Source organism: Macaca mulatta, chromosome 12, assembly GCF_049350105.2.
Source record: "Macaca mulatta isolate MMU2019108-1 chromosome 12, T2T-MMU8v2.0, whole genome shotgun sequence".
NCBI lineage: Eukaryota > Metazoa > Chordata > Mammalia > Primates > Cercopithecidae > Macaca > Macaca mulatta.
In genome coordinates, this window is record NC_133417.1 from 118,800,108 (window position 1) to 118,813,017 (window position 12,910).

The 12,910-nt window shown below is 37.8% G+C and overlaps 1 protein-coding gene across 5 annotated transcripts in view; it reads left to right on the forward strand.

Annotated features, from left to right (window-relative positions):
- SPAG16 (sperm associated antigen 16) overlaps nucleotides 1-12,910 on the forward strand; it is a 1,158,987-nt gene that overhangs the window by 330,074 nt on the left and 816,003 nt on the right. The gene's annotated exons all lie outside the window — the stretch shown is intronic.

Consider the following 12,910-nt stretch of genomic DNA (forward strand, 5'->3'; position numbering starts at 1 on the left):
AAAACTGCTTGTGTGTGTAATTATAATATTGGCCGATCATTCATATTAAATACCTATAGCAAAAATAGAATGAGGGCTTGAGGTCATTGGTGAATATTTCCATATGAAATGTTTTGTCTCTAATCTTTAGATATGGATATTTACCTTTAATTTTTTTGAATTACCAAACATGTACTAAAACTAACAGGTGTTCAAATAATATTCAGAGGGGAAATGTCACTATTAATGTGTTTTACACATAAAATATAAATACCTACAAGTTTAAGTGCCCTAGGAGAAGTTATTGTAATTTTTCTTTTTCTCTCTCAGAATTATATCTTCTTTAAATTATTGATTTCCAAGTATTTCTCTTGAGCCAAGACACCACCTCTGAATTCCACCTGCTTACTTTGTGTCATCACTTAGATATCTAACAGACATTTTAACGTTAATATGTGAAGATATAACCTTCTGGACCTGTTTCCTTTTTGCCTCAGTAAATGACAACTCCGTTTTCCCAATTAACTTGGTTCAAAAATCATAAAATCAACCACCAATTGATCACAACCTGTTACAGATTACTTCGTTCCTTCTTCGTGCTCACTGCTCCACTTGACTAGCCTTGAAAAATAAAAATTTATATATATATATATGATGCAGTTTCACTCTTGTTTCCCAGGCTGGATGGAGTGCCAAGGCCCTGTCTCAACTCACTGCAACCTCTGCCTCCTGGGTTCAAGCGATTCTCCTGTTTCAGCCTCCCGAGTAGCTGGGATTATAGGCTCCTGCCACCACACCTGGCTAAGTTTTGTATTTTTAGTAGAGAAGTGTTGGTCAGGCAGGTCTTGAACTCCTGATCTCAGGCAATCCGCTCACCTGGCCTCCCAAAGTGTTGGGATTACAGGTGTGAGTCACCGCGCCCTGCCTGAATAATTTTTTAAAATGATGGAATCATTATTGGATTTTCTTTTTCTCCAATACCAAATATTCTAATATTTAGGGAAACCTATTGGGTTTCTTGAGCATATATGCAGTATCTGACCACTTCTTACCATCTTCATTTTTAACCACTTATACTCCAAGCTACTATTATGTATCACTTAGATTATTATAGTGATCTCCAAACTGGTCTGCCTGCTTATCCCTGTGTTCCCCTTCACACCCAGCCAAATCTAATCTCAATACAATAGCCAGAGTAATTATATTAAAATAAAAGGAGATAATTTTACTCCTTGGCTCACAAAACTCATTGGCTCTTTATTTAACTTAAAATAAAAGCTGAAGTTCTTCTAATTACCAACAAGACCTTACATGATTTAGAGCCCTGTTACTCTCTGACCTTATCTCCTTAATGCTCTGCCTTCTTGCTCACTCTACCCCTTACTGGTTTCCTTGACTTGATTTTAATAGACCAGGCAATTCCATTCTCAGGGCCTTTGCACTTGCCATTCCTGCCACCTGGAATCATCTTCCCTCAAATATCTATAGGCATTTTTTCCTCACCTGCTTAAATTCTTATTCATATGATAGTTTCTCAATGAGCTCTTTCCTTTCTAAATATTGTAAACATCTCTGACACCTCCTATTTACATTTTCTGCTTTTTTCTCCTTAGCACATATTTTTACTTAGGTTTATTGTTCTTTGCCTCTTCTCTAGAATGCATTTTTTTTTCATGAAGCCAGAACATTTTTCTTTTTATTTTCATTACTTTAGCTCCAGTTTTTGATGCATAATAGATGCTAAGCAGTATCTTGTGAATGCATGGATGGTTCTTCCTATTCCTCTCCCTATAGGAATAAAAATTTGGAAGTAGGCGAGAGAAGATTGCTTAGTGAATATAAACTAAAAATGGAAGTACTTATCTCAAAGGTTTCAAATAGAAACTGATGTTATGATGAATCAGCCCTTTCAATCTCTTTGTCACACAGTGTGGTCAGCGGGCAAGAGCTCCTCTAGGTTTGGGAACAGGATAGCAATCCACTCTAAAATCCCATCCTCCTGTTGTATTGGGAGAACATTTTGAAATGAGGGTATGGTAAAATACTATTTTCCAAACAGCTTACTCATTGAAACATTGTTGGCTGGGGTGTGCTTATGTTAGGGAGAGTAGAACATTCTGGAATTATATGAAACTAAGTCTGTTTTGCTAAAACAAAATGAAAGTTCTCAGTATTCACTAGGATTTTTAACTCCCTGCAAATGATTGATTAAGCTTTTCAACAACTGATTTTTGTAACAAATTTCATTTAAAGGGATACAAACGGCATAATAAGATACATGATATATCTTTTTATTTTCCTATATTACTCTGTATCTCTCGGTGCTACCCAGAAGACAGTCATTGAGGGTAATCAACAGGCTTCTGTCACTCTGAGATAGAAAGAGCGGATGCAAATTCTTTTTAAATCAATCCTTGATTCCTGGCTCATTGCGGATACCTGGCCCTTTTGGCTATCAGTCCTTCAGAGGCATCAGAGGATAAATATCCATCATAATAGCTCCTGTTATTGTCCTGGGATAGTGGATGCCCCTTTCTTGAAAACTGAGTATTCTATCTGTTGATAAGGTTGACCACAAATGTTAGGAATAGTCTCACATAGGTCATTATAATATTTATGTCTTAAGTGTGATTATTCTTCTTTCAGTTTATCTGTGAACTCTCTTATGCTTTTATAAGATATTAATGGGCATTAGTATAATCTTAATATTAAGATTGGTTAATACTGCACTGTTGGTACATAATTTCTGCTTTTAGCAAAGATGACTTATGATTTAAATATTGCTTAAAAACATCAATACAGGACTTCCTGGAAGTTCCATAACATTTTGCCCAATGATGGGGTAGAGGTTAAAAGGAGGAATCAATGTTTCCTTAGATTTTTCTCACTGCTGAGGACTATCCTTAGTGCTTTATATACATTTACATTAATTCTTAAAACAATCTCTCAAAACTGTTATTATTAGAACCACTTTATTGATAACTAATCTGAGAGTCTCAAGAGTGGTTGATTTACCCAAGGTCAAGTTGACAGACTGTTAATCTGAAAATATTTACTGAACATATACTATGAGTACAGTTATTCTAGTGAGATGATACAGATAATAAACAGAGTTGCAATCCTCATGTCTTGCCAGATGATAAAAACCCACCTATAGGAGTATCAAAATTATTGTTATGAGTTAATAGTATATTTATATTCTTGAGATTTTGCTCATCAGAGATGTCATTTAAAACAAACTTTAGGCTGGGCACGGTGGCTCATGCCTGTAATCCCAGCACTTTGGGAAACCGAGGCGGGCAGATCGCTTGAGGCCAGGAGTTTGAGACCAGCCTGGCCAACAGGGTGAGACCCTGTCTCTACTAAAAATGCAAAAATTAGCTGGGCGGGGTGGCGTGACCTGTAATCCCAGCTACTCGGGAGGCTGAGGCAGGAAAATTGCTTGAACCTGGGAGGCGGAGGTTGCAGTGAGCTGAGATAGTGCCACTGCACTCCAGCCTGGGTGACAGAGAGAGACTATCTAAAAAAACAAACGAACAAACAAAAACAATAAAAAAACCCCAAAAAACTTTATTTTGCAAGTGTAGACATGACAATGTATTAAATTAACCTGATAACTTTGGCCAAATGGTTCCTTGTATTGTGTTATTTAACGTTAGATAATATTCGTTTGTTTTGTGTAAATAACTGCAATTACACATTGAATGAGAATGCAGGACCAGACTATAGCTGTAGCTAATAGCATATATATATTATGTTATAGGGTTTACAAAATGATTTTCACTTTTTGCAGTATCACAATAATCCTATGAAATTTGTTCATTTTGGGGGTAGAGAGCAAAGGGAGGGATGGCATTAGGTCAAACACCTGACGTGTATGCAGGGTTTAAAACCTAGATGATGGGTTGATGGGTAAAGCAAACCACCATGGCACATGTATATCTGTGTAACAAACCTGCATGTTCTGCACATGTATCCCAGAACTTAAAGTATAATAATAATAATAATAAAAGAAATTAGTCCGTTTTACCAATTAGGAAACTGGAGATCAAATTGGTTAACAAATGCTCAAAGCTATGTACTATTAAGTGGAAGAGGAGGATTCAAACCCAAGTCCTCTGTACCATTTTTCTAGCTCTTTTCAAGACAACAGTGGAAGATGTGAACTCACTTTCTGGTTTTCTATGATTGAAAAGAAACATACTTTCACAAATTGTTCTAATTTTACTGCATAATTGAGCAGATTATACTATAAATTAATGTGTTGGCACAGTTAACTATTTCTTATTTACTTTTCTTTCCCTAAGGAGTCTACTACTCTGCAGGAGGCCTTTTTAAACAGAAACATCCCATTAACTTTCTTAACACGGAGGTGGGAAAATGAACAACAAGCATAGCTACAATCGCTGTTGTTAGGCACCCTGAAAAGATGTAACCCTGAGCATTGGATAGCAGTAAATCATAGAAAGAGGGTGTCAGGATGGGGAAGCTAGAAAGTCTAGCTTACTTTTTCTCAAAATATGATCTGCTTTAGAATCCTGAGGGAGTTGATTAAACATGCAGATTCCTGATCTCTGGCCCAGACTACTGAATCTCAATCTAATAGCAGAGTTCCTAATGGACTTGTTTTCATAAAGATTCCTGGGTGATGGTTTTTGGTTTTGTTTTTCACTCTTGTACGTTAAATATTAGGACTCTGAGAATCTAGTTCCTTGTAAGTCATATGCTTCAGTTAAGGTACTTTGTCTGCATATGGTACTCTGGCTAATTTAAACAAACAGGAATTTACTGAGAGCACCCAAAAGTTACTGAGACAAGAAGCAGTATTGGGAATGGGAAGGAATGGAGTTACCTAGGGGTCTAGGAAGCAAGAAACACAACATGAAAAATCTGTTCAGGGTATTGTAGCTCAGTCTGGATGGACACTAGCCAATTTTAGCATCTTTGCTTACATCTAGTAGCACAGATCATGTGTTGGCCCCATGTGTAATGGGTAGGTGGGCCCCTGCTGATGAAACTGGATTCGTAAGGGAAAAGATAACTCCAGTAAGGAAAGGGAAAGAAGGGAAATTAATACTGAGTAATCCAAACATAGCTGCCCTTTCTACAGTACAAAAGAATCTAGTTTCACTATTGATTAAAGCCTAATACTGCTATTCCTAAGTAACCTCCTAATAAGACCTAGTCTGGAAGGGCCCTTCACTCATAAAAACAATGAGGCATTTAAATGCTGGTGATGGGCCTGGCACCATAGCTCATGTCTGTAATCTCAGCACTTTGGGAGGCCAAAGTGGAAGGATCCCTTGAGGTCAGAAGTTTGACACCAGCCTGAGCAATATAGCAAGACCACATCTCTACAAATTTTTTTTTTTTTTTTTTTTTTTTTTTTGAGACAGGGTATCACTCTTGTTCCCTAGGCTAGCATGCAATGGCCCAGTTTCGGCTCACTGCAACCTCCATCTCCCAGGTTCAAGTAATTCTCCTGCCTCAGCCTCCCGAGTAGCTGGGATTACAGGCAGCCACCACCACTCCTGGCTAGTTTTTGTGTTTTTAGTAGAGGTGAGGTTTCACCATGTTGGTCAGGCTGTTCTTGAACTCCTGACCTCAGGCAATCTGCCCACCTCGGCCTCCAAAATGCTGGGATTATAGACGTGAGCCACAGTGCCCAGCCAAAAATAATTTTTTTTTTAAAAAATGAGCAAGTCATGGTGGCACGTGCCTGTAGTCCTAGCTACTGGGGAGGCTGAGTCAGGAGGATCCCATGGGCCTAGGAGTTTGAGGCTGCAGTGAGCCATGATCAGGCCACTGCACTCTAGTTGGAATGACAGAGCAAGATCCTCTCTCAAAAAAATAAAATAAATAAGTAAATGCCTCTTATGAACCTTATTGACATCAAGTAGGAATGAATACTAGAGCTTTAAGAGGCCTCAGCTCAGTCTCTCCAGCCCTTTGGTGGTGCTGTGTGTCTACAGAACTTCCCTTTGTACACAGCTAGTTTTTCCCCTACACTCACCTCAAAAGGGCTTGTCAAGATCGAGGTTGCAGCCCCTTAGTTATTGAATTGTTTAATTAAATAGATAGCTTACTTTTTCTCAAGATATGATCTGGCCCAAACTACTGAATGTCAATCTAACAGCAGAGTTCTTAATGGGCCTGTTTTCACAAAGTTTCCTGGGTGATGGTTTTTGTTTTTGTTTTTCACTCTTGTATGATAAATATTAGGACTCTAAGAATTGTTTAATTCAATAACTTGTTTTATGAAAACATAGCAGAGATAAATAACTTTTTCTATGTAATAGAACCCACTTCAGATAGTTAGCTGATTAACGTTTATCAGATAACTATAGTGTCCATACCATTAGGTTTCCATTGTCTGCTTTCGGCCTTAACATTTCCTCAACCAAGAACATTCCTCCAAGTCATATTTCTGGCTCCTTCTCAGCATTTGTATTTCAGCTCAAATGGCATTTTCTGAAAGGGAAATCTTTATAAACTTCCTCACAATGCCCCTACCTTCTACTCTACCCTCACTACCTGATCACTCCCTAGTCTATTACCATATTTTTCCTTCATAGCAGTCATTATCTGATTAATACGCATTTTTACTTGTTTACTCTTTATTCTGCCTCCCAACACACAAACAGTCCCCCCAAACTGTAAAGTATCTGCTTTCCTCAACAGGTTATGAATAAGATTGCCATTTATTTAAAGTAGGACTTGAATGGATATTTGTTACTTAAATCCACAGCTATCATGATGCCAGTCTCTAACAGGGACACAGAAGGCCCTTCCTTTCCATTCTATCTTTAAACACATTATCATTTATCCTATGCATTAAACAGAATCGTGTTTATAGTTTGCTGAATATGCTATGCTCTTTCATTTTTCATGAGGATTTCTGCTTTTTTTTTTCTTGCATCCACAGAATTAAAAAAAACTTTTTTTTAAAAAGGGAAAAGTCACGAGGTGGATTAGGTTGCTAGACCTTCAAACACTCCATGATTTCTTTGTCTTAGTCATTTCTTTTTTTTATTGCTAAATTTTCTCTCCAGATTCTCTGCTTTTCTTTTAGTAAGAGTTTAACTGTACCTTATACAAATCTGTAATTATTCCCTTAATAACTAGTTCTACTACAGGGTTAGATAGTTGGTTCATTCATTAACAAAGTTAAACATTTTATTTTATTTTATTTTATTTTTTGAGACGGAGTCTCACGCTGTTGCCCAGGCTGGAGTGCAGTGGCGCGATCTCGGCTCACTGCAAGCTCCGCCTCCCGGGTTCCCGCCATTCTCCTGCCTCAGCCTCCTGAGTAGCTGGGACTACAGGCGCCCGCCACTGCGCCCGGCTAATTTTTTGTATTTTTAGTAGAGACGGGGTTTCACTGTGGTCTCGATCTCCTGACCTTGTGATCCGCCCGCCTCGGCCTCCCAAAGTGCTGGGATTACAGGCTTGAGCCACCGTGCCCGGCCTAAACATTTTATTTTTAAACAGGGTTTATTTTGTAAATATAACCATTTAGCAATAACTTCAATTTAGTCTTAAGCCATAAATGGAAAAATTACTACAACAGTAAAGCAACATGTAAGTCAGTCTCAAGAGTGTGTAAATTTTATGCAATGATTGGACGGGCACGGTGGCTCACACCTATAATCCAAGTACGTTGGGAATCCGAGGCAGGCAGATCACGAGGTCAGGAGATCAAGACCATCCTTGCTAACACAGTGAAACCCCATCTCTACTAAAAATACAAAAAATTACCCGGGCATGGTGGTGGGCGCCTGTGGTCCCAGCTACTTGGGAGGCTGAGGTAGCAGAGTGGTGTGAACCCAGGGGATGGAGCTTGCAGTTAGCCCAGATTGCACCACTGCACTCCAGCCTGGGAGATAGAGCAAGACTTCATCTCAAAAAAAAAAAAAAAAAAAAAAAAAAAAAAAAAAAAAATGCAATGATTAGGAAGGATGAGAGGTGTCAGATCTGAAACTTTATAAACTGTGGACCCTTCTGTCTCATTATATACAAAAATCTACTCAAAATGGATTAAACACTTAAATACAGGACCTGAAACTGTAGAACTACTAGAAGGAAGCATAGGGGAAATGGTTCAGGACAGTCAACAAAACCAAAAATAGACAATGAGGAAACTGAAAAGCTTCTGCACAGCAAAGGAAACAATAAGCAAGGTGAATAGACAACCTGTAGAGTAAGAGAGAATATTTGCAAATTATTCATCTGAAAGGGGGCTAATATCCAGACTATATAAGGAATTCAAACAAGTCAACAGCAAAACAACCCCCAAATTATTCAGCCAAAAAATGGGCAAAGCATATGAATAGACATTCCTCAAAAGAAGATATTCAGATAACCAATAATATGATAAAATGATCAACATCACTAATCATCCAGAAAATGCAGATCAAAACCACAGTGAGATATCATCTCACTCCAGTTAGAATAGCTAATATAAGAAAAAGACATAATGAATACTAGAAAAGATATTGAGAAGAGGCAACTCTTATACAAGGTTGATGAAAATGTAAATTAGTACAGCTATTATGGAAGTCAGTATGGAAGTTCCTCAAAAAACTAACAATAAAACTCCCATATGATCCGTTAATCCTACCACTGGATATTTATCCAAAGGAAAGGAAGTCGGTATATTTAAGAGGCATATGCACCCCCAAGTTTGTTGCAGCACTGTTCACAATAGCCAAGATATGGAATCAACCTAAATGTCTTATCAACAGAAGAATGGATAAATACAGTGTGGTACATATACACAATGGAGTATTATCCAGATATAAAAAAGAATGGAACTCTGACGTTTAAGGCAACAAGGATGAACTGGAAGACATTGTGCTAAGTAAAGTAAGGCACAGAAAGATAAAATACCACATGTTCTCACTCAGGTGGGAGCCAAAAAAAAGTGAGCTCTTAGAATAACAAAGTAGAATTATGGTTATTAGAGGTTGAGAAGTTTAGGGAAGAGGGAAAGAAAAAAAGGTTGGTCCATGGGTACAAAATTATACCTTGATAGGAGGAATAAGTTCTAGTGTTCACAGCATTGCAGGGTAAATGTGGTTAACAATAATTTATTGTGTATTTTCTTTTTTTTCTTTTTCTTTTTTTTTTTTTGAGACAGAGTCTTACTGTGTCACCCAGGCTGGAGTGCAGTGGCACAATCTCGGCGCACTGCAAGCTCTGCCTCCCAAGTTCACACCATTCTCCTGCCTTAGTCTCCTGAGTAGCTGGGACTATAAGCACCCGCCACCATGCCCGGCTAATTTTTGTGTTTTTAGTAGATACAGGGTTTCACCGTGTTAGCCAGGATGGTCTCCATCTCTTGACCTCGTGATCCACCTGTCTCAGCCTCCGAAAGTGCTGGGATTACAGGCATGAGCCACCACGCCCGGCTGTATTATGTATTTTCAAAAAGCTAGAAGAGATTACTTTGAATGTTCCCAACATAAAGATTTGATAAATGTTTGAGGTTATGGATATGCTAATTACCCTGATTTGATCATTACACATTGTATAATATACTGAAATATCACTCTGTAACTATAAATACATACAAGGATTATATATAAATGAAAGATAAAATGAAAAGTAATGTTTATGCCTTTATTGTCAAATGTAATTATATATATTTAATTTTTGCTTATGATAAGACCGTTAGAGTCTGCAGATACATTTAAGTGCTTAAGAAATTGAAACACATCAGAGTTTTACATTGAAATGTGTAGATCTTTCTTCAAGAGTCTCTGTAAGCGCATGCTTAACTGTTTGGACAACTGAAAAATGTCACTCTTTACTGATTTATATCAAGTTTTATTTGTCTATTTTTATTAAAAACTAGTTTTAGTACTTACCTTTAATTTTATAAGGAAAGCTAGTAAGCTGCTTTAGCTAACTTTATTGAAGAATAAGTTGGTATGAAATTATGATTTGTGATAGAAAAAAGAACTTAGATTTTGTTATTTATTTTCAAAAATCAAATTAATGAAATATTTAGATTGTTCTTTTTTATTAGTCAATAAATTCTGACTATGGTTGATCATGGTTTTCCAGGGTAGACACTATATTAATTTTAGTGTCATTTGAAAGAAAAATGTGTTACAACTCTCTTAGCATCTATTTGGAGAACTAGAATATACTCATGAAAAGATAAGTAACAATTTAAACAATACACATCATAAATAAAGCAGAACCTATTTTTTGGAAAGACCTGCTATGTTATTAAAAGAGGCTACTATTGGTTTGATTAGTGTGACAAGCTTCATGATGGAGTGGGAATTTTTAATGGTCAAGGAAAATTATTTAATTTCAGGAGGCGAAATATTGATGGATGAGACATTCAACAAAGGATTGATAGAGGGAGATAGGAAAGGAAATAGAAATGGTCCTGGAGACAGATATTGTGAGTATGACCAGGGAGAATGAATTGTGCATGGAACAGTGAGATATATTTGAAAATGTAGTATAGGATAGATCATACAGAATTCTGAGGAGTTTAATACTGCATTTGTATCCTTTAGCAATGGGGAACTGTTTAAAAGAAGTTTTTGAATATTTAGAATATTTATTTGAAAGGTTTGATATATTTGTTTTCAAAGTGTGATCTAAAGATAGATCGCATAGGCCAGGAGCAGTGGCTCACACCTGTAATCCCAGCACTTTGGGAGGCCGAGGCGGGCGGATCACGAGGTCAGGAGATCGAGACTATCCTGGCTAACACAGTGAAACCCCATCTGTACTAAAAATACAAAAAAAATTAGCCAGGCGTGGTGGTGGGCACCTGTAGTCCCAGCTACTCAGGAGGCTGAGGCAGAAGAATGGTATGAGCCGAGATTGTGCCACTGCACTCCAGCCTGGGTGACAGAGCGAGACTCAGTCTAAAAAAAAAAAAAAAAAAAAAAAAAAAGAACAGATAGATCACAGAATAAAATTATCTAGAGAGTTACTAAAAATGCATATTCAAGTTCCCAAACCCTAAGCTTCTGATGTAGTATGTTTGGGTGGGATCCAGGACTACATTTTTTAGCAACATCTCATTATTTCTCACTTCACAGTAAGTCTTAGTACCATTGGAGGAAGAACTATAGCCTGTGGAGCTCTCTTCTCGAAGGTTGCTGGAGCCCAGTCTCTCATGCCACTCTCAGCTTATTTTCTTTTTTTTTTTTTTTTGAGACGGAGTCTCACGCTGTAGCCCAGGCTGGAGTGCAGTGGCGCAATCTCGGCTCACTGCAAGCTCCGCCTCCCGGGTTCCCGCCATTCTCCTGCCTCAGCCTCCTGAGTAGCTAGGACTACAGGCGCCCGCCACCGCGCCCGGCTAATTTTTTTGTATTTTTAGTAGAGACGGGGTTTCACTGTGGTCTCGATCTCCTGACCTTGTGATCCGCCCGCCTCGGCCTCCCAAAGTGCTGGGATTACAGGCTTGAGCTACCGCGCCCGGCTCAGCTTATTTTCAAATATAAACCATCTCAAACATTCTAACTCAACAATCCACCTGAACAATTAAAGATGACTGCGTTTTTTTTTTCCTAAGCTAAACCTCAAATGAGTGAAATGAACCACCTAATAGTCCCGTAGACAGTTTTTAAAAATTGTTATTTTATAAACATAGAAATTGACTCTTAAGCTCTTAAAGGTTGAAAGTTACCTTTGTTTTATCTGAGTTCCTTCCTGAGGAAAGGACCTTCAGGCCTCTCAAAAAAACGTGTCAAAGAACTGAAACTCATCAGATCACCACATCCAGACAATGAGATGCTGAACCCCCTCAGCATCTCATGATTGCTTCCTCGCCTCTCCCTAGTTGTTTTCTTACACATTGTTTCATTGCGTTCCTGCTATATAAACTCCAGGTTCAGTGTGTCAGGGAGATGGATTTGAGACTGAGCTCCCGTGGCCTCTGCTGCAGCACCGAATTAAAACCTCTTTCCTTGACAATAGTCATTGTCTCAGTGGTTGGCTTTTTGTGCTGTGAGCAGCAGGACCTAGACCAAACCCTTGGCGTTTCAGTAACATGATCAGACATTGTGATTTGCTTCCAACCTGTGTTCAGAGCCAAGGCTCTCAGAGAACATCATTGGTTACTTTTATTAGACTGTCACCATATTAAGTAGGACTCTTCTGATTGCACGATATAAAATCCAGAGAATACGCAAACTTAGCAATATATTTTCTATATGATAGAAGAGTAACTTTTTGGTGGAAAAAGTTAGGAGTGTCACTTGGGGCTTGTTTTGTTTTGTGTGTGTGTCTGTGTATTTTTAAAAGTATAAGTCTAAAGTGACATTCAGAAGAGAAATGTAACTCTATACCTTTCATTATTGATGCATCGATTTGAATCAATTGTGTAAGTTCTTGGGTTAGGCACACATGGAGTGTGTGTGAAGAATAATGAAGCCTTCCATTTGTTCTTCACAAATTTTTAAATGTGTCTCCTTTATTCTTTCCGTTTTGAAAAATTAAATCATTCTCATGCCTCCATTTGCAAGGTGTAGATGTTCAAATTTGGAAATCTTTGTATCCTCTGATTGATGGGTATAAGTCTGTCATGGAAGTTGCCATGTAAAGCTAAATGCAGAATTTGTTTCTTCTATGAATTGATTGCTCATGTAAAATCACTTTTTACTGCTGCTGGTATTTAATACATAAATTTATCATTTACTTTTTTTTTAAGTGAAGGAGCTACTGGTTTATCATGTGTGTGAAACTTTCTTTTTCACTATGTCATCACTAAATCGAAGGTAAAATTATATGTTTTTATCCTGAGCTATGAATTCTATGCTTTCCTTGCAATAGATAAAATAGATAGACAAGTAAGGTATTAGAGGATTCTGGAAAATATTCATTAGTATCCACCTTTAGGTTTGCCTGAAGTAGTCAGGATTTTCTTTTTAGTATTCCATTTTTATATGATGTACCATTT